We start from the raw sequence: 22,880 nt of genomic DNA, 5'->3' as shown, positions 1-22,880 counted from the left end.
ACACATAAGTGAAATCACATATTTGTCTTCCTATGTCTGACTTATTTTACTCAGTATAATTTCTTCAAGTTTCATATATCTTGTGAAAATGGCAGGATTTCCTTCTTTTTTCTGGCTCAGTAATATTCAAGTGTGTGTATATGCATGAGTGTGTATTTATCCATCAATTAATCAGCAGACACTTATGTTGCTTCTACATCTTGGCTGTTGTGAATATTGGTACAATGAACATTAGAGTACACATATTTATTTAAGATAGTAATTTACTTTGGATACATACTTGAAGTTGGATTACTAGATCATATGGCAGTTCAATTTTTAATTTTTTGAAGAACTTCCTATTTATTTCCAGAGTAGCTGTACTAATATAGAAGTTCCTTTTTTCTCCACACATTTACTGATACTTGTTATGCCTTGATATTTTTTTTTGATTAACAGCTGTGTTAGTCAGTTTTTTATTACTGTGACAAAATACCCAACAAGATCAACTTAAAGGAGGAAATGTCTACCTCACGGTTTCAGAGATTTCAGTTCACAGTTGACTGGCTTCAAGGCAGAAACATCTTGGCACAAGAATGTGGAGGAAACCTGTTCACCATATGGTGGCTGCAAACCAGAGAGAAAGACAGTGGTGGGGAGGGAGAAGGGCCAGAGACAAAATATATTCTTCTAAGATATGCTCACAGTGATCTCTTTCACAGACCTCCAACTAGGCCTCCCCTAGTGTTTCCACTTCCCAATAAATAATCCATTCAATCACATTTCCCTGAATGGATTAATCCACTATTTATATCATATCCCTCATGATTCAATTTATTCCCCCAAATCTCACTTTTGAACATTGCTGCAATTGAGACATAGAGTCAACCCGTGAGCCTCTGAAGGACATTCTAAATATAAACCATAACAACTGCATACACTGGGAGTTTAAAACAACTATGATTAATATGAGGGTGCTAAAGGAAAAAGTGGGAAATATGCAAGAACAAATACATGCTAGGAACACAAGGATGGAAGTGCTAAGAAAGAAGCGAAAGGAAAAGCTAGAAAACAAAACCCAGTAATAGATGTGGTGATGCCTTTGATGGACTCACCAATAGACTGGATACAAGAGAGGGAAGAATCATGAGACTAAAGCAGTGTCAATAAAATTGTAAATAATCATAATTGAGGAAATATAAAAGTAGAATATATATTTCACACCAACTGAATAAAATCCAATATATGAAGAATAAAACAAAAAAAATAAAAAAGGGTGATAAAAATATAAAAAATATAGTACAAATGAGTGCTAATTACATATATATTACTTAAGTTTACAATGAACATATTATCAGATAGACAAACTTATTAAATTATTCAGAAATCCTGACTAAAAGAAACTTAAAATATATATGGAAAGTTTTAAAAAATCAATGTTAAAAATACAAGTAATTGAATCTTGAATAATTGAATTTTAAAATGTAGAAAAGATAGTGTCTTAAATAAATGGTACTGGCATAATGGAATGGCCATAATGCAGAAGATTGCACTTGAACTTTTCTTCTCACACTGTATAAGTCAACTCAAAGGGATCAAAAACTTTAACCTAAGATGGGCGTCAAACTCTGAAACAAATAGGGGAAAACGCTTCAAAATATTGGAACAGGTTATCATTTTTCTGCATGGGACTGGAAAAGCACAGGAAACCAAAGCAAAACTAGACAACTGGGATTGATTCAGACTTAAAGCTTCTGTACATCAAAGGAAACAACCAAAAGAGTGAGGAAATAGCCTATAGAATGGGAGAAACATATTTGCCAACAATTCATCTGACAGACGGTTAAAATCCAGAATATATAAAGAACTTAAAAAACTTATCAAGACAAAACAAAAGACAATTAAAAAAGGATGCGGAGGAAAGGGAGCTTTTATTCACTGTTGGTTGAAATGTAAGTTGGTACAGCCACTATGGAAAACAGTATGGAGATTCCACAAAAATACTAAAATAGAAGTACCATATGATCTAGTTATCTCACTTCTGGGTATATATCCAAAGAAAATCCAGCCAGCATACAAAAGAGGTACCTTTATACCTACATTTTTTGCAGCATTATTTAAACAAGCTAAGGTTTGGAATCAGCCTAGTGCCCATCAACATATGAATGTATAAAGAAATATGGTAAATATTCATGTTGGAATATTATTATTCAGCCATAATGAATTATTGAATTCTGTCATTTGTAGCACAGTGGATGAAACCGGAGGACATCATATAAGGAAAAGAAGCCAGACATGGAAAGACATTTTCTCTCTCTTATGTGGAAACAAACCACAACAAACAAACAAACATAGACCTGAAAGGAGAATAGTGGTTAATAGGGATTAGGAAGGGTGTTGAGGTGGGGGTAAGGGTGAAGAAAATGCATGTGAATATGAGTAATGTGTATACATTATGGAAATGTCACAGTAAATTCTATTACTACGTACAATTAATGCCTATTAGTAAAAATAGATACAAAAAGAAATGATACAAAAAATAAAATCATTTGTACTTTTGATAGCAGTTAAAATTTAATAAAGGTATACAGTAATTTTTCAAAATGCAATGTAAATTTACTAAAATTTATAGTAATTCTGAAAAAAAGTATTTCTTACCCTATTAGAAGTGACTACCTATCTCAAAGTGACTGTAATGAAACCAACAAGGTCCTAGAAGAGAGACTGACAAATATTCTGTTCAGATATAGTGAAAAGCTAGAGATAGGTGGAACCTCTCAACAGAATAAAGAAGAAGAAATTGTTTAAGAGATAATGTTAGAGATAAAATGCCAAAGGTAATTTAAAAATATATATAGGATAGTATCCTTGTGACCTTAAGATGGGAGAGGAAAATGTCTTAAAAATCACAAAAGTACAAACCATAAGGCAAAGAATACATCCAAAATAAGAATGTTTTCCCATTATAGGATGACAGGAACAAAGTTACAAATCTGGGAGAACAGATTTCACCATGTAAAGCACTGTGAAATAAGAATCTAGAATATTTAAAGAAATTCATATAAAGAAGAAAATGGTGGAAAATTCCATAAAAATAGGTAAACTGTAAAAAGGGCCTTCAGTGGTTTTTCTCTTCCACTAGTACTCTAAGAATTGCAAGTTGAAGTACTAATGAAGCACCATTTTATACCCATCCCATCAAGAGGGACAAAGAGAGAGTTTGCATATTTGCAAAGACAGGCATATCACTTATTATTCAATCTGATAAACCACCAAAGAGAGTGATATTAAATGACATACTATTATATATATAGGGTTTTGATCTAACGCAACTGCAGGCAATGATTGATCAGTCAATAAGAAGCTACAGTTGGTTTCTGCCTCTATGTGGACCTGAAGAGAAGGCAGCCAGGAAGGGAAGATGGATTTCTATGTAAAGGAGTGCAAGGATTAATTGAAACATCAGGAATGGAACAAATTGGAAAATGTTTTGATCTCATATGGCCCCTAAACCTCCAACTTTGATGCTGCTGAGGATGCACCTGACTCAGGAATCAAGGGGCTAAAGAAGGACATCTGGGAGCTGGAGGAACTGTGGGCCAGCTGTTTCCCCCACAGCCGCCACAGAGACAGATTGCAATTCACAGCAGTGTGGGAGAGATGCAGCAGTGTCTGGTTCCATTTCCCTGACCTTGGGAGCATCAGATAGTATGGCTTCTGTGGTTCTTGTGCTTCTCCCAAATCATGCAAATAGTCTTTTGTGACCTACATCAAGCCAGAACAATGCAGGAAGAAATTCTGGGAAATACAATTCTACCTTAGCTAAGATGATCCAATATATCTCCCCACAGGCCACTCCTTGCCTACTTGGCATTCATATGCATCTCTTTTAAATGTAGTTATTTTAATTCCTAAATAATGACAACAGAAAATTCATGCCCTTGCCAAATAAAATGCAATTATCCTTCTTACACCTAAAATATGCAACCCTCCCCTTAACAGAGGTCACACTCTCCCTTACCTATCTTCCGGTGATATTCATTTGTCTTTAAGCTGAGTCACATTCCCCTTTAATAACTTATAATTTAAATAACAAGATATAATGTTAACTATCATTAACATATTTCAAATAGAGAATGGGGAGTAGGAAAAAAGCATGCTGGTTGTCTCTTCAGTCAGTCATATGGACATAACTGGTATTTATTTTACCTGTGCTATCTACTATTTTCCTTTAGTAAGCAACTTGGATAGTTTTAGTTCCTTGCTTGATGGAATAACAAAACGTTCATTCTTGGAGATTATGAGTCATTAATATTTCCTCTTACATTAGGTTTGTTGCAATTTACCATTGACTTTAATCACAAGGTCATGTGAGTAATGAAAGTGATTCAGGGGATCTCCTGCATTCCAGATAATGCTCATTATTATCCTCATTTTTAGCAACCCCATCTCCCTAGGTATTCAGGATCAATTACCCCAGAAGGACATTTAAGGTGTCCATTTACTTGACACCAAAACTGAGTATTCAGAAGGCCATTCCAATGTTCTTTTATACCAGAAGCTTCAGATGATGGGAAATGTGAAAAGATCAGAAAACTCCATGACTTTGAGTTCCTCATCTCACTTTACCTGGTAGCTGTTGGTTGTTTTGGGTTGAATCAATGCTGTGTGGGAAAAAACAAACAAACAAACAAAAGACAAAATAACAGTAAAAAAGGCATTCCATAAATTTATGTATAATAGTTTGGGCAGAAACATTATGGGAACAAAAGGCAAATACATATCCAGAGTGAGTATCTCTTCCAGTAAGGTCAAAAGCTTTCACATTTCTTGACAGAACTGGTCCTACATAATCAATCTGATGGCAGGTGAGTGACTGATTTCCCAAGAACTGGTGCCTTAGTAGGGAATTATACTTGGATTTTGTTGTCAGCATATTGAACACATCACAGCAGCTGAAGATAATCAGCCTAGATACGGAAGTCTGTGTTGCAAAATCCCCATCTTTGTCAACACGTCACTGTACCATGAGTGTCAGGTAAGGACAGATTAGATGGAAACTCACTGACAGATGTCCACAGAATGGGTGATTCCATTCACCTTATTAGTCTTTGTTTAATTTTATTTTTAATTATCATTTACAATGGCATAAATATCTTCAAACTCTGTGACCATCTGCATACATCTTTCTACAATCTTTTTACCAATTTTCCCATGTATATCTTCCATGTTTCTGACAATTAGCCAAATTATTAGCCACTGCCAACCACTCTAACATCTAGGCAAAATACAAAAGCAAGTTCATTGTTCAATATTATGTCTATAATTTCAAGTTTGATCTATCAAATCAAGTTAGAGTGATCAAAATACCCCCCAAATAATTTTAAGGATATTGAAAAACTTATTCTGAAGATGAAAGACTCATAACAGACAAATTAATACTAGAGAAGAACAAAGTCAGACAACTAATATTACCTGATTTAAAGACATAATTACAAATCCACATTAATCAAAACACCATGGCATTGGTGAAAGAATAAGCAAATAATCTTTTTAATAAGTGATGATAAAACAAACGGGTATTCACATACACACACACACACACACCCCAAAAAAAGGAAAAGTGAATCTTGGCCCTGACATAATATTTCACAAACATTAATTCAAAGTGGTTCACAGTACTAAATATAAAATTAAAAAACTTCTGAAAGATAACATACAAGAAAGTCTAGGTAACCTTGAATTTGCTGATATTTTTAGATATAACACCAAAAAGCACAATCCATAAAAAATTGATAAATTGGATTTTAGTAAATTTAAACAACTTCTGGTATAGCTGTTGCCTAGCACGTGTGAGGTTCTGAATTCAATAATAAGCACTGCAAAACAAAACAAGAAAATTTTAATTTTACAAAAGACATAAAGAGAAACCAAAGCCTAGGAGAAAATCTTTGGAAAAACACATATCTGATAAAGAACGAGTCCACAAACGCACAAAGAACTCTTAAAACAAATGTTAAGGACAAAAAGGCAAAGAATTTGTACAGACATCTCAACAAAAAAGATATCCATACAGCAAAGCATTAAGTATATGAAAAGCTGCTCAATATAATAAGACATTAAGACATTACACATTAGAAACAATGACTAATACTCACCCTTTAAAATGTCTAAAATCCAAAACACTGGCAACAAGTTCTAAGAAGATATGGAGAAAGAGGAGTTCTCATTCATTACTAGTGGAAAAGCAGAATTGTTATAACCGGCTTTGAAAGACAGTTTGGCAGTTTCTCTGTGTTTGTGGTGCTGAGGATAGAACCCAGGTCCTCATGCATGCCAGGAAAGTGATCTATCATTGAGCTATATCCCTAGCCCAGGGAAGTTTCTTATAAGCCAAACACAGTTTAAACATATGATCCAGTAATTTTCTTCCTAGGTATTTATTCAAATGTGTTGAAAACTACACAAAAACCTACAGATAAATGTTTTAAATCACTGTATTCATAATCTCCTAAAGCTGGAAGAAACTAAGATGTTTATAAAAAGCAAATGAATAAACAAACTGGTATTTCCATGCAATGAAATATTACTCAATGATAAAAATGTGAGTTGTAAAACCATAAAAAGACAAAAAAGAGTGTTAAATGCATATTGAGGAGTCCAGCTCTAGGACAAAATGATATGTATTCTCTTTCAGCCTTGACCTATATAACCTGCTACAAAGGCTATACTTGGCCAACCTCTTGCTATACTTGAACAAAGTTTGGGAAAGCTTTGTTCTACACACCAGACTTGGTTCATAATCAAAAAGGATTAGCTAAGGGATCAAACCCTTCACCTCTCAACCAGCTTACCTGCTCTGATACATATCTACATTCCTAGCCCAAATGCCTTTGCCATGACCACCTTATTGGTGACGCTTGAAAATATTTCTCCATTCTCACTCAGTAGCATCCAGTACTTTTCCACTCCTAATCTGTTCCTTCTCCCAACTCTCCCCACCAGGTCCATAAAACAGCAGGAGCCTTTTCCTTAGGATTGCCTTGGCACTGAGGTGATTCTCCTATCTGCACTTATAAATTTGACCTTCACCCAGCACCATTCCATAGGGAAAAATGTCACATTGAGAGAACTGGTACTTTTTTCTGTTTAACCTCTTGCTTATACATTGCAGTCAGAAATGAAGGCTTGCCAGTTACTATAATTTTGGCTTGTTGTCTTAATGGACCACATCAGCATCTGGCAGTTCAGTTCTTTCCAACTCAGCTCTTGACATATTGCTTAGCAGAAGAAGCCAATCTGGAAAGGCTAGCATATAGTCCCAACTGTGTGATATCTTGGAAAGGAATAACTAGAGATAGTAAAATTTCAGTGATTGCCAAGGGTTCAAGGCAAGCAGGTGCATAGGTGGAACTTAGGGGATTTTTAAGGCAATAAAATTATTCTGCAAAAAACTATTATGATGAATACAGAATATTATACATTTGTCCAAACCACAGAAGTATGTGACACAAAGAGTTAACCCTAATGTAGACTATGGAATTTGGTGAATAATAATGTATCAGTACTAGTTTACCTGTTGTAACAAATGTAGTGATGTTCAAATGTACTAATGTAAGATGTGAATAATAGGGTAAATGATAGGAAAAGAGTAAGGAAAGAGGGAGAATGTTATAAGGAAATTCTTTAAACTATCTCCTTAAATAACTAAAAGCCTAAAAATGTAACTGAAAAGAAAATCTACTAAATAAAAAATGATACTTACTGAGAAAATTTTCCATCACTACTATCCTTCAGGGATACCCTGGTAGGAATATAGCACTGGATTTGCTGCCAGGCCATATTTAATTTTCTTAGTCATTAGTCATAGGAGATTCCCCTTGAGAAAACAGTTATAGATTAAGGGGGAGGTGGTATGTGGTATGTGTATGGGCCATGGGCACCTCTGCCATTTATTCATACAACTTACTTAAGCCCATCTCAGATATACGACTTCCATTTGATCATGGAAAGCTACTGGAAACACAACTTCTTGACTCCACAGGTCAGAAAATCCCCAGTTTACAATGAACATTTCAGGTCACGTAGTCACCTGTCAATCCATCATTAAACATATGTCTCTAGTGAACCAATAGTGAGATCTAGTAATAAAACAAAAAGATATTTAAAGCTATTTTTAAGGGAGAATAGTTGGCAGATACAGAAATTTGTCACATATCTTGGCATGTTCCAGATCAATGGGCTCCTACAAATTTACCAACAGGACACACCCCTCATTTTTGTGGAATTTATTTCTAAGCATTCAATCTTCCAGAAAAATTGTGTCAGATCAGGGGTTCAATGTTTATCTCTGGCTGACAAGATAAATATTCAGAGGCACATGTAGCCAGATATGCCCTGTAAGTGGGAATCCATGTCATTGTACCCATGGGAAGGCTGTGTCTCTGCCACTGTACCCATTCCAGCCATGTAACCTTCATGGTGGTTTTGGGGTGGCTAATGACAAATGTTGAATAATGTCAATTAGTTGAGATATTTTGCCTGCTCACTCAGTGACACTTTCCTGGTGGGTGTTCAAAGATGACCTGAAAATTTTAATCTTTGTGCTCCTTTAAGTCCATTTATATGTCCATACTTCTGAGTTCCCTGTTATACATCTAATCCTTTTCCTTTCAAGTCTCAAATCAGACAACCAGGCCATTGACCACTGCCTATGAAAGTCTGTATTTTCTCATTCTAAGCTGGTTTTCCTTCTACACAAAGTAAGAAACCAGGTGCCCTGCTTGAAGTTCTGCCCTTTGGGAGCCACTATCCATTTTTAGCTTGTACCCATGTTCTCAGCAAAACCATCTGGAGACCAAGTTAAGCATTTTCCTCCTCTTTCAGCTGCTTTTACCACTCAGCTACTGATTTTTAGGAAGTCCAACTACTTCTGTTTTGGCCATACTTATTTTTATTCTCTGTGTGTTTGTGTGTGTGTGTGTGTGTGTGTGTGTGTGTGTGTGTGTGTGTTGGAGGGGATATTCTGATTCTTAGATTGTTAAAGATGATTCTCATGGAATAAGTTTTTACTTTTACTATACTGTTTAGACTATTGGCTTTCAGAAGGAGTTTAGCTGATGTAAATACTACAATGATAGTGAAATCTCATTGCTATTTTAGTTTTAGAAATTCATTTGCCAGAATCCATGAAAAAGAAGATTGGTTCTTAATTGCTTTATAGTTATATCAAAGGAAATCAAAGTATAAATGAAGACTTCATAAGGCTAGACTCATGTTACAAATGCTTATATCTTCTATGAATTATTATAGAACTTTAGGGCCTCTAATTCGATTCTGAGTGTATAAAATATGTCTATTCCCCAATATTTTAGGGATTACATACTCTGGATAAGAGAGCAATATGTTGCTGAAATTTACAGTTTACTAATTAGATATCATAGACACTTCAACAATGATTTCATATTATAATTTCATTTTTACAAAGCAATTGCAAATTAAATGAAATCCAGATGTCAAATAGTAGGAATACTTTTCAAATGTCAATATTTTGCTTAGCTCTGTCATTGACTTATTTTAAATTCAAAAAAGATATGCAATTTCATTTTAAATTTCATGAGCATTCTCTATTGTGTTTTTGTAATATCAATGGTTCAGACATTTTACCACGAATCATTTATTTTTTAATCATATCATGTAGACAGAGTTTCATGGAAAGAGATCTATTCATTCACATATTCAATAAAATAATGCAATTTTAAAAGTTACTGAGAACGCAAAAGCAAAGCAAGTATAGTTTGCTTTCAAGGAATATAAAGGTGAAAGTCATATAAACAAATAAATAATTAGAAGCAATATATTGACTACTGTGCTGCTAGTACTCTACCCACACATACCCTACTTATTTACCCTCCCAATTCAATCCTGACCCTGGCCTGCTCACTTGTTAGTTCTGAAACACTAACCATGCTGGTCCTTGAAGAAATCCAGCATGCTATTACCTCAGGGATGGTATCAGGGAGCTTATATATAAAAATAGAACTATCACAAGATAAGGCCTTACCGGGCTCAAAGATTTTGAGAAAAATGAAATATCTTTTGACTAAGAGAGTAATCGGGTCAAAGCTAAATCCTGTGCTATGTTGCTGAAGGAGCTTGGGATTTGGAATCTGAAAGCCTAGATTTTAGTTTGGGGCAAGCCAGTTCTCAAGTTTTAGTTTTCTATTTTATAAACTAAGCTGCACCCCCACCCCCATCTATAACTTTTGGGCAGTATATATTAAATGATTCCTAAAATCTCTCCTGAAATGTTTATGATTAAATATATCAATTTTGTAATGTGTTTTCATATTTTCTTTACTTCTTTGTATATATTTGTGAATATTTTAAAATGTGTATCTTATATTCTTTGATGTTACTCTATTCATAATTTGAAATTTAATTTCCCTTTTCTTCATACAGGAATAGATGTAGTAGTTGACTTAGGTTGAAATAGAATGTGACACAAATAATGGCATGCAAGATGAGAGGAGGTCACAAAGCTGTGTGACTCCCTCCTTGCTCTCTCTTTCTTGGATCAATTACCCTAGAGAAGCCAGATATTGTGTTGTAAGGATCATCACATAGCACTATAGTGATGTCCATGCAACAAAGAGCTGAGAGGAACCAGTTAATAGATAATGAGAAACTGAGATTTTTGCTAACAACAATATGAGAGTGATACACTTTTTAAGAGTATACTTCATTTCCAGTCAAGAATTCAGATGACTTCAGTCTGGATGTACAACTTAAGAGCAACCTCAGAAGAGTTGTTAGCCAAAAATATCCAGCTAAGCAGTTTTTAAATCACAGTCCAGAGTAAGTGTGAGATAATAAATGTTTGAGTAACTAAGTTTTTGACAGTCTGTTACACAGCAATAGATAACCATCATACAATTATAAGTTTGCAGATATTTCTACTTTCTAGAAAGACCACTGAATTCTGACATTCAGAATTACTGTTAAGAAGCCATTGCCGCACTAATTTTTATACCAATATTGAAAGTTTATTCTTTACTTTGGCATGGTTTAAAGATATTGTTTTATTTTTAAAATTTGAATATTATGTGTTTAGATGTGAATTACTGATATATACACTATTTGCAAATTGTTGAATTTCTTGAATTGTTGGATTAATGCTTTTATATTCTAATTGTCTATCATATCTGTTTTTTGTGAATTATGATATATTAGAGGGTGTATGACTCAAGTTTCTTTCACTTAATGAAATCCTTGAGATAATTACAAAGAGAAAAGATTTATTTTGAGTCATAGTTTTGGAGATTCTAGTCTGAGACTTGGTGGACCCATTTCTTGTGGCCTCTAATGAGACTGCAGGGTGGCAATGATGGGAACACAAGGCAAAGCAAACTGCTTACCTCATGCTTAGGAAGCAAAAGAGAAGGAGGAAGAGGTCATGGTTTCACTTCACCTTCAAAGGCATGCCTCAGTGAAGTAATGGCCTACCATTAGGTCCAACCTCCTAAAGTTCCCACCAGCTTCCAAAAGGACCACCCTGGTGACTAATCCTGTAACACTAGAGCCTTTGAGCAACACTAGTGCAAAGCACAACAGATGGTATTCTAACTTCCATGTCTTTTGTCACCTTTTAAAAAATATGATTTATCTCTGTTCATGAATGGTTTGGATCCTTTCTTTAGATTTATCTTCTAGGTTAACCATTTTCTTTTTAAATGTGCTTAGTCCAGTGCTATACCATTCATCTGGGACTTAATGTAAATTGTTTTATTTTTATCTTAAGTCATCTAGTTCCTTTATGGACTTACCTGGTCAATCTTTAGTTTGTCTTTAAAACTTCTTCTACTTTCTTTTGAAGCATACACATGCTTGCTTTATTATTACTGATAATTTTACTTGAGTTTTTTTGCAGACCATATTGTGGCATTTGATTTTTTATCTCTTCCATACTTAATTAAACATTATATTTTTTATTATAAATACACTGTTCTTGAATGTTTATTAATAGGAATTATTTATTGGTTGCATGGTAGGAAGTTCTCAAATATATTGCTTCTCTGTTGGTAGTTGTATAAGATAAATATTGACAGATTTATAAAAAAAATAATTCAGGAAAGAAGTATGTGCACAAATCCTCAAATGGTTGTCAAACATGAAATTTGTTTAACAATAGTTTTTTTTTTTTTGGAAATATAGTATCTAAGTATTTAGAAAGGTTGATTTTTTTGGTATGTTAATCAGCCTCATTTTTAGCCAAATTACTGTAGGAGTCATATCACAAGTAAAATATATATAATGCTGGTATACTTGGTTTTCAGAGTTGCTATAACAAATTAAAGCAGTCCCCAATTAAACACACTGGAATGTGTTCCAAGACCACTTGTGGGTTCCTGAAACCAAACCAGATAAACATTATGTTTTTTCTTATACATACCTAGGTCAAAATTCAACTTATAAGTTAGCGAAGACTCCTAAGAGATTAACACCAATAATAAAATATAACAATAACAATTTTAACAACATATTGAAGTAAAAGTTATTTAAAACTTATTAATTATTTATTTCTGGAATTTCCATTTAATATCTTGGGACCACAGTTGATTATAGGCAACTGAAACTGTGGAAATAAAACTGCAGATAAGGGGAAAATATGTGACATGTATTCAGTGGCTTAAAACAACGGAACTTTATTTTCTATTACTTCTAGATGCTAGAAGTCCAAACTCAAGGTGTTTATAGACCCCACACTTACTCTGAAAACTCTGAAGTAGCTTATTCCCTTGCCTTTTGTAGTTTTTGGTGACACCTGTTTCTGACAGCTTCACTCCAGTCACTGCTTTATTCACATAGCTCTCTTCCTTCTGTCTGTTTTTTACTCCTTTATAAGGACAACAGTCAAAAGATTAAGGGTCACTTTAATTCAGGATAAACTCAGCTTCCTTACATTAAAAAAAAAAAAACCTTTTCCAAATAAGAGCATATCCTGTGAATCCAATGGGTCTCAGATCTGAGCATAAATTTAATAGCTCAGAACTCAGATTTCAGCCCAGCATGGACATTAGTGGATGACACAAATGATTTAAAACTGAGGAGCTCTTCTCATCAAAGCTGAGCCATTTAATAGTCCATACAGCTTCACATTTTATCAAAGATTTTATGTTGAGGAAGTCTGTTCCTAAGCCAACATGATAAAGAGTTGGTCCGAATTTTTCTTTTAGTAGGCACATGGTCTCTGGCCTAATGCCTAGGTGCGTGATCCACATTGAGTTGAGTTTCATGCAGATTGAGATATAGGAGTTCAATTTCAATCTACTAAAGATAGATTTCCAGTTTTTCCAGCACCATTCACTGAAGAGGCTTTCTTTTCTCCAATGTATGGTGACTTTGTCTAGTATGAGATAACTGTATTTTGGTAGCTATGTCTCTGTGTGTTCTGATCTGTTCCATTGGTCTTCGTGTCTGTCTCTATGCCAATACCATGCCATTTTTTTTGTTACTGTAGCTCTGTAATATAATTTAAAGTCTGAAATTGTGATGCCTTCTGTAATACCTTTCTCACTAAGATTGTTTTTGGCTATTCTGACCCTCTTATTTTTCCAAATGAATTTCATGACTGTTTTTTATATTTCTATGAAGAAGGTCATTGGGATTTTAGTAGGAATTGTTATAGTGCTTTTGGTAATATAGTGCTTTTGGTAATATAGCTATTTTGATAATATTAATTCTCCCTATCCAAGAACATGGGAAATTTTTCCATTTTCTAAGGTCTTCTTCAATTTCTTTCTTTAGTGTTCTATAGTTTTCATTGTAGAGGTCTATCACCTCTTTTGTTAGATTAATTTCCAAATATTATATTTCACTTTTTGAGGCTATTGTGAATGGAATAGTTTTTCTAATTTTTCTTTAAGCTGATCATCATTGGCATATAGGAATGCAATTGATCTATTAGTGTTAATTTTATATCCTACTACTTTGATGAATTCACTTATGAGTTTAAAAACTCTACTTTCTGGTGGAGTTTGTTTCTATATTTAGGGTCTCCTAAACATACAGTCATGTCATTAGCACATAGGGATAGTCTGAGCTCCATGTACCTACTAGAAGAAAAAGAAGGCCAAACTTTCCATCATTGTTAGCTCAGGAATGGATTTCCTCAATAAAACTCCTAAACAATAAGAAGTAAGATCAAGAATCAATAAGTGGGATGGCATCAAACTAAAAAGCTTCTTCTTAGCAAAGAAAACAATCAAGGACATGAACATAGAGCCTACAGAATGAAAGAAAAATTTTTTTTAGTTATTTTTTTTTGGGGGGGTGACCCAGACATGTTTTTGCTTTTTATTACTATATTTTTTTTATTGGTTGTTCACAACATTACAAAGCTCTTGACATATCATATTTCATACATTAGATTGAAGTGGGTTATGAACCCCCAATTTTACCCCAAATGCAGATTGCAGAATCACGTCGGTTACACATCCACAATTTTACATAATGCCCTATTAGTAATTGTTGTATTCTGCTACCTTTCCTATCCCCTACTATCCCCCCTCCCCTCCCCTCCCATCTTCTCTCTCTACCCATCTACTGTAATTCATTTCTCTAGTTGTTTATTTTCCCATTCCCCTCACAACCTCTTATATGTAATTTTGTATAGCAATGAGGGTCTCCCTTTATTTCCATGCAATTTCCCTTTTTTCTCCCTTTCCCTCCCATCTCATGTCTCTGTTTAATGTCAATCTTTTCTTCCTACTCTTCCTCCCTGCTCTATTCACAGTTTCTCTCATTATATCAAAGAAGACATTTGGTATTTGTTTTTTAGGGATTGGCTAGCTTCACTAAGCATAATCTGCTCTAGTGCCATCCATTTCCCTGCAAATTCTATGATTTTGTCAATTTTATTGCTGCATAGTACTCCATTGTGTATAGATGCCACATTTTTTTTATCCATTCATCTATTGAAGGGCATCTGGGTTGGTTCCACAGTCTAGCTATTGTGAATTGTGCTGCTATGAACATCGATGTGGCAGTATCCCTGTAGCATGCTCTTTTAAGGTCTTCAGGGAATAGTCCGAGAAGGGCAATAGCAGGGTCAAATGGTGGTTCCATTCCCAGCTTTCCCAGGAATCTCCAAACTGCTTTCCAAATTGGCTGCACCAATTTGCAGTCCCACCAGCAATGTACAAGTGTACCCTTTTCTCCACATCCTCGCCAGCACTTGTTGTTGTTTGACTTCATAGTGGCTGCCAATCTTACTGGAGTGAGATGGTATCTTAGGGTGGTTTTGATTTGCATTTCTCTGACTGCTAGAGATGGTGAGCATTTTTTCATGTACTTGTTGATTGATTGTATGTCCTCCTCTGAGAAGTGTCTGTTCAGGTCCTTGGCCCATTTGTTGATTGGGTTATTTGTTATCTTATTGTCTAATTTTTTGAGTTCTTTGTATACTCTGGATATTAGGGCTCTATCTGAAGTGTGAGGAGTAAACATTTGTTCCCAGGATGTAGGCTCCCTATTTACCTCTCTTATTGTTTCTCTTGCTGAGAAAAAACTTTTAAGTTTAATTAAGTCCCATTTGTTGATTCTAGTTGTTAACTCTTGTGCTATGGGTGTCCTATTAAGGAATTTGGAGCCCGACCCCACAATCTGTAGATCGGAGCCAACTTTTTCTTCTATCAGACGCAGAGTCTCTGATTTGATATCAAGCTCCTTGATCCATTTTGAGTTAACTTTTGTGCATGGCGAGAGAAAGGGATTCAGTTTCATTTTGTTGCATATGGATTTCCAGTTTTCCCAACACCATTTGTTGACGATGCTATCCTTCCTCCATTGCATGCTTTTAGCCCCTTTATCAAATATAAGATAGTTGTAACTTTGTGGATTAGTCTCTGTGTCCTCTATTCTATACCATTGGTCCACCCGCCTGTTTTGGTACCAGTACCATGCTGTTTTTGTCACTATTGCTCTGTAATATAGTTTGAAATCTGGTATCGCTATACCACCTGATTCACACTTCCTGCTTAGAATTGCTTTTGCTATTCTGGGTCTTTTATTTTTCCATATGAATTTCATGATTGCTTTATCTATTTCTACAAGAAATGCCGTTGGGATTTTGATTGGCATTGCATTAAACCTATAGAGAACTTTTGGAAATATTGCCAATTGATGATGTTAGTTCTGCCTATCCATGAACAGGGTATATTTTTCCATCATCTAAGATCTTCTTCTACTTCTCTCTTTAGGGTTCTGTAGTTTTCATTGTATAAATCTTTCACCTCTTTTGTTAGGTTGATTCCCAAGTATTTTATTTTTTTTGAGGATATTGTGAATGGAGTGTTTTTCCTCATTTCTGTTTCAGAAGTTTTGTCGCTGATATACAGAAATACCTTTGATTTATGTGTGTTGATTTTATATCCTGCCACTTTGCTGAATTCATTTATTAGTTCTAGTAGTTTCTTTGTAGACCCTTTTGGGTCTTCTAGGTATAGAATCATGTCATCTGCAAATAGTGATAATTTAAGTTCTTCTTTTCCAATTTTTATGCCTTTAATTTCTTTTGTCTGTCTAATTGCTCTGGCCAGTGTTTCGAGAACTATATTGAATAGAAGTGGTGATAGAGGGCATCCCTGTCTTGTTCTGGATTTTAGAGGGAATGCCTTCAACTTTTTTCCATTAGGAATGATGCTAGCCTGAGGCTTAGCATAGATAGCTTTTACAATGTCAAGGTACGTTCCTGTTATCCCTAGTTTTTCTAATGTTTTGAACATAAAGGGATGCTGTACTTTGTCGAATGCTTTCTCTGCATCTATCGAGATGATCATATGGTTCTTATCTTTAAGTCTATTGATGTGGTGAATAACATTTATTGATTTCCATATGTTGAACCATCCTTGCATCCCAGGCATGAATCCTACTTGATCATGGTGCACAATTTTTTTGATGTGTTTTTGTATTCGATTTGCCAGAATTTTATTGAGGATTTTTGCATCTAGGTTCATTAGAGATATTGGTCTGTAGTTTTCTTTCTTTGAGGTGTCTTTGTCTGGTTTCGGAATCAGGGTGATGTTGGCCTCATAGAATGAAGTTGGAAGAGCTCCCTCTTTTTCTATTTCCTGAAATAACTTGAAAAGTATTGGTATTAATTCTTCTTTAAAGGTTTTGTAAAACTCCGCTGTATACCCATCCGGTCCTGGGCTTTTCTTGGTTGGTAGTCTTTTGATGGCTTCTTCAATTTCATCCATTGATATTGGTCTGTTCAAATTGTGTGTATCCTCCTGACTCAGTCTGGGCAAATCATATGACTTAAGAAATTTATCGATGTCTTCACTATCTTCTATTTTATTGGAATATAGGTTTTCAAAATAATTTCTAATTGTCTTCTGTATTTCTGTAGCATCTGTTGTGATATTGCCTTTTTCATCCTGTATGTTAGTAATTTGAGTTCTCTCCCTTCTTCTCTTCGTTAGCATGGCTAAAGGTCTGTCGATCTTATTTATTTTTTCGAAGAAACAACTTTTAGTTTTGTTAATTTTTTCAGTAGTTTCTTTTGTTTCAATTTCATTGATTTCCGCTCTGATTTTAATTATTTCTTGCCTTCTGCTACATTTGCTGTTGTTTTGCTCTTCCTTTTCTAGGGCTTTGAGATGAAGTGTGAGCTCATTTATTTGTTGTTTTTTTCTTTTTTTGAGGAATGACCACCAGGCGATGAATTTTCCTCTTAAAACTGCTTTCATTGTGTCCCATAGATTCCGATATGTTGTGTCTGTATTTTCATTTATCTCTAAGAATTTTTTGATTTCCTCCTTTATGACTTCTGTAACCCATTGATCATTCAGTAACATATTGTTCATTTTCCATGTGATGTAGGAGTTTTCCTTCCTTCTTTTATCATTGATTTCCAGTTTCATTCCATTATGATCAGATAAAATGCATGGTATTATCTCCACCCCTTTATATTTACTGAGGGTTGCCCTATGGCATAATATATGGTCGATTTTTGAGAAGGATCCATGTGCTGCTGAGAAAAAAGTATATCCATTTGATGATGGTTGATATATTCTATGTATGTCAGTTAAGTCTAGGTTATTGATTGTGATATTGAGTTCTATAGTTTCTTTATTCAACTTTTGCTTGGAGGATCTGTCCAATGGTGAGAGAGGTGTGTTGAAGTCACCCATAATTATTGTGTTGTGGTCTATTTGATTCTTGAACTTGAGGAGAATTTGTTTTATGAATATCGCAGCACCATTATTTGGTGCATAAATCTTGATAATTGTTATGTCTTGTTGGTGAATGGTTCCTTTTAACAGTATATAATGACCTTCTTTATCCCTTTTGATTAACTTAGTCTTGAAGTCGATTTTATTCGATATGAGGATGGCCACCCCTGCTTGCTTACGAGGACCGTGTGCGTGGTATATTTTTTCCCATCCTTTCACCTTTAGCCTGTGTATGTCTTTTCCAATCAGATGTGTCTCCTGGAGGCAGCATATTGTTGGATTTGATTTTTAATCCATGATACCAGCCTATGTCGCTTTATTGGAGAGTTTAAGCCATTAACGTTTAGAGTTACTATTGATATATGGTTGGTACCTCCATCCATGTTTGATTGTTCATCCTTTTTTTAAAAAATTTAGTTTGTTTCTCCATGATTATCTTTCCCCTCGCCCTCTGTCTTTACTGAGGCACTTCCCACTGACGGTTTTGGTTATTGTTTTTCATTTCTTCCTCGTGTAGTGTTTTGCTCATAATGCTTTGCAATGCTGGTTTTCTGGCTGCAAATTCTTTTAACTTTTGTTTATCATGAAAGATTTTTATTTCGTTGTCATACCTGAAGCTTAATTTTGCTGTATACAGAATTCTTGGTTGGCATCCATTGTCTTTCAGTGTTTGAAATACATTGTTCCATTACCTTTTCGCTTTCAGTGTCTGTGATGAAAAATCCGTTGTTAACCTTATTGGTTTAACCCTGAATGTATCTGTCTCCTTTCTCTTGTAGCTTTTAATATTTTCTCTTTGTTCTGTATATTGGCTATCTTCATAACAATGTGTCTTGGCGTTGGTCTACTGTGATTTTGTGTGCTCGGTGTCCTGTATGCATCTTCAATTTGTATATCTGTTTCCTTTTTTATTTCTGGAAAGGTTTCTGTAATTATTTCATTCAGCAGGTTACTCATTCCCTTGGTTTGAATCTCTGTACCTTCTTCTATCCCGATGACTCGTAAGTTTGGTTTTTTTTTTATGTTATCCCATAACTCAGTAGGCATTTACCTCCGTAGGATGAGAAGGGCTGACCAGTTGTTTCAGCCAGATGGATTAGTGCTGAGTCACAGCTGTTTGTCTGGCCTCACGTGTGCCTCGGTTCCTTCTTTGAACTCACGTCTGACCGAAGCTTCTCCAGCACACGCTTTTCCTCCAGAAGGTAGAGCGCAGCCTCTGAGCCTGAAAGAAAATTTTTACCACCTGTACCTCAGATAGGCCATTAATCTTCAGGATATACAAAAACTCAGAAAACTTAAACTCCCAAAACAAATAACTAATTAATAAATAAGCAAAGGAACTGAACAAGCACTTCACAGAAACAGAAATATGAAGAGTCAAAAAATATTAAAAAAATTCAAATCTCTAGCAATTAGGGAAATGCAAATTAAAACTACACTGAGCTCCATCTCTAGTCAGAATGGCAATTATCAAGAATACAAGAACAATAAATTTTGGGTAGGCTTTGGGAAAGAGTTTCACTCACACATTGCTAATGTGACTATAAATTGGCACAATCATTATGGAAAGCAGTATGGAGTTTCCTTAGAAAACTTGGAATGAAACCACCATTTAACCCATGTATCCCACTCTGTTTACACCCAAAGAATTTAAAATAAGCATGCTATGGTGATGCAGCCATATCAGTGTTTACAACAGCTCAATTCACAATAGTCAAGCTATACCACCAATCTAGTTGCCCTTCAACAGATGAATGGATAAAGAAAATTTTATATATATATATATATATATATATATATATATATATATATATATACACACATACATACATACACAGAATGGAATATTACTCAGCTATAAAAAATTAAATTTTGGCATTTACCAATAAATGAATGAAACTGAAGAATATTATTCTAAGTGAAATAAGCCATTCCCATAAAAACAAAGGCTGAACTTTCTCTCTGATATGTGGATGCTAACCCACAATGAAGGAGGATAGGGAGGCGAAGAATAGAAATTTTCAATGAATTAGACAAAGGGGAATAAAGGGAAGGAAGGAGGGATGGGGATAGGCAAGCCAATAAAATGAATCAGACATAACTTTTCTATGTTCATATATGAACACAGGACCAGAGTAACTCCACATTATGTACAATAAAAATGGGATCCTATTTGGAATGGGTTTTACTCCATGTATATACAATATGTCAAAATACACAGTACTGTCATATATACCTAAAAACAACAAATAAAAAAGTTTTCATGTTAAGGATGAGGACATAGACAAAGGGCTAATGACACTAGAATTCACGAATCTGGTTAAAATCCTTTTGGAAGTACCTGGGCTTATAACAGTGTGGTTGTATTTAAATATGAATTGTAGTACTAGAGAACAGACTACAGCTTGCATGTTTAAACCACTTTATAGATGCAATGTGCTCTTAATCAACAATAAGTATGTGTGGCTGGTTCTGCTGTGGCCTTGTTAAGGAGTCCAAAGACCAAGGAGTGGAAGAGGAGCAATACTGTTCACATTTCCACTGAGTATCTTCATGTTTCTATGACTCTGAGCTTTGTTTATTTAATTTCAGTGATAACAATGCTTTCATTAAGAAACACAATACTAGATGAATAAGAACTTAGGGCTACCATCTGGTTGTTATCAGTTTTTTATGTCTCAGAGAGAAAAAAAAAACATAAAAAGGGATTGTTTTTATTTTAAGTAAGAGGATTATTGTGTTAGTCAGCTTTCCATTGCTGTGAACAAAATATCTTACAAAACAATGTGGAGGAGGGAAGATTTATTTTGGCTCATGGTTTGAACTATTCACTTCATGGTCAACCAGCTCCATTGCTTTGGACGAGGCAGAACATGATTGTAAAAGCGTGTGGTTAAAGAAAGTTGTCAGCTCATGGCAGCCAAGAAGCAGGGTGAAGGAAAAAGGGGGTGGGAGGAGAGAGAGAGAGAGAGAGAGGGGGGGGGGAAGGGAAGGGAAGGGAAGGGAAGGGAAGGGAAGGGAAGGGAAGGGGAGAGAAAGAGAGAAAGAGAGAAAGAGAAAGGGACTGGGTAGAGATAAGCCCCTTCAGGGAACAACCCCAGTGACCTACTTTTTCTAACTAGGGTCCACCTCCCAATGGTCCATTCCACTACCAGTGAATTAATCCACTTCTTGGATTAACTCACCAATGAGGTCAAAGCTCTCATGATCCAATCATCATTAATAAAATCCCCAGCTCTGACCCTTTGTGCATTGAGGACCATGCTTTCAAAATAAGATTTTGGGGAACACTCTACATCAAAAGACTTAGGGTAACATTCATCACAGTTATGAAGAGGTGTTGCAGCTATGAAAGGAGGGTAAGTAGAGTATGAACGGAACATGTCTGATCTTCAAGACTATTTCTTTTTCTACTATTCTGAGGTGGAAAGTTTGATAGAAACTGCTATATATATTTAAACATGTAATCATCAAAGGGCCAAATCCCTCAGGAAAGAAAATTTGATGTATCACAGTGGAAGTGAGTAACTGGCTAACTGAAGAAATCATCAAAGGGGTTGTAGAAAGAGTTTGTGGTTATAGAACAAAGAAACTTAGCTCTATCTTTCTTTTCCTATTCAAATATATGTAACAATTTTGAACATTTTTTAAAAAACTCATTTGTTTTCTTATGGTAGTATGGACATATGCAAATATGTAGTAAATTTCTCACCATTTGAAACCAAAAGAGAGCATGTGATGAAATCATGGGAATATGGTATGAATATTTTGAGAAGATCTGGAATTTTTAACAATAATAATAAAATAAATGATGAAACATTATTTTTCTTTGAAGAAAGGATGAGGTTACAGATAAGCATTATATAGCTATATTTTGTTGGGCAAGGATAATTTGGGGGAACCTATTGGACAACAGTTGTATATAGATACTAGGTAACCAGAAGGATTAGATAGGTTATTTGTTAAAGTTTTGCTTACCCAACATCTATTTCCCTTTCTTTGTTAACAGCACTATAATATTTTTCCTGGTTCAGTGGGAAAGAGAGGCATTATTATTTGGTATAATCTTGGAAAAGCAGGAAATAAAATTGGGCTTCTTTTCCCTAGCCAAGAGTTGAGCACATTTCTATTATAAGGTTTTGACATTCACTTCTCCAAGTATTTGTCTTCAGTATAGTGATACAAAAATGAAAATGGTTAAACCTTACTTGTTCCAGTTGTGGCATTCTGATTAAATTGTATATTAGTTCCTACTACCTCCATCTCTTCTCTCTTTTTTTTTTCTTTTTTTAATGTTTTGTGCTAGGAAATTAACTCAGGGGCACTTTACCACTGAGGAACATTCCTAGTTGCTTTTTTATTTTGTGACAGGATCTATTAAGTTGCTTAGGGCCTTGCCAAGTTGCTGAACCTGGTCTTTAACCCCTTTCTCAGAGGAGTTGGGTGGGATTACAGGCATGCACCACTATGTCCTGCAAAACCATACTGATTTCTAAATCAGAATTTCTTGTATTTTTGTGAACTAACTTTTATCCTTATAACAACTCTTTTTTTTTTTTTTTTTTTTTTTTTTTTTTTGCTAAACTTACCCAGCCAGATTCTATGGAATATAAGAAAATTCTCTAATTTGCCAAGCAACAGATTTTTTGAACACTAGTCTTTTTT

The sequence above is a fragment of the Spermophilus citellus genome (genome assembly GCF_964194105.1).
Source record: "Spermophilus citellus genome assembly, chromosome: 7".
NCBI lineage: Eukaryota > Metazoa > Chordata > Mammalia > Rodentia > Sciuridae > Spermophilus > Spermophilus citellus.
The sequence above is the reverse complement of the archived record's forward strand: the minus strand, read 5'-3'. Positions refer to the sequence as shown.